We start from the raw sequence: 282 nt of genomic DNA, 5'->3' as shown, positions 1-282 counted from the left end.
TCTCGTTCCCCTAGGCTGGCTCTCTGTGGTTGTGCGGTCCTCCGCCACTCCCCCCGTGCTCTGCTCCCATTGGTCGCGGCGCGCGTTGTTCCCGCCCGTTCCCTCTGCGGCGGAAGTGACGCAGTGGAGCGGCAGTGCGGTGATGACATCTCGGCGGAGCTAGAGGGAGATTGAGTGGCAGCTGGGCGATGTGAGAGGCCGCCGGGTCGGGGGACGGAGGGGTACCCGGGTCACTGACTGACTCGCTCCTCAAGCCGGTGAGTGTGCGGAGGGGGAGCGGCC

The 282-nt window shown here is 68.4% G+C and overlaps 1 protein-coding gene across 5 annotated transcripts in view; it reads left to right on the top strand.

The window, feature by feature from the left end:
- Nucleotides 1-71: 71 nt before the first annotated feature.
- Nucleotides 72-282, top strand: part of C1H18orf25 (chromosome 1 C18orf25 homolog) — a 140,855-nt gene continuing 140,644 nt past the window's right edge. For 2 of the 5 annotated variants that reach the window (XM_040336393.1, XM_040336408.1), the window contains exon 1: nt 87-257. The gene's annotated coding sequence lies outside the window, so the exon portion shown is untranslated. Of the gene's footprint in view, nt 258-282 lie in introns of all 5 variants that reach the window. The other 3 variants (XM_040336373.1, XM_040336402.1, XM_040336414.1) reach the window with 3 other exon arrangements.

The sequence above is a fragment of the Rana temporaria genome, chromosome 1, assembly GCF_905171775.1.
Source record: "Rana temporaria chromosome 1, aRanTem1.1, whole genome shotgun sequence".
Taxonomy (NCBI): Eukaryota; Metazoa; Chordata; class Amphibia; order Anura; family Ranidae; genus Rana; species Rana temporaria.
Note: the sequence above shows the minus strand (reverse complement) of the source record. Positions and strands in the feature narration are given on the sequence as shown.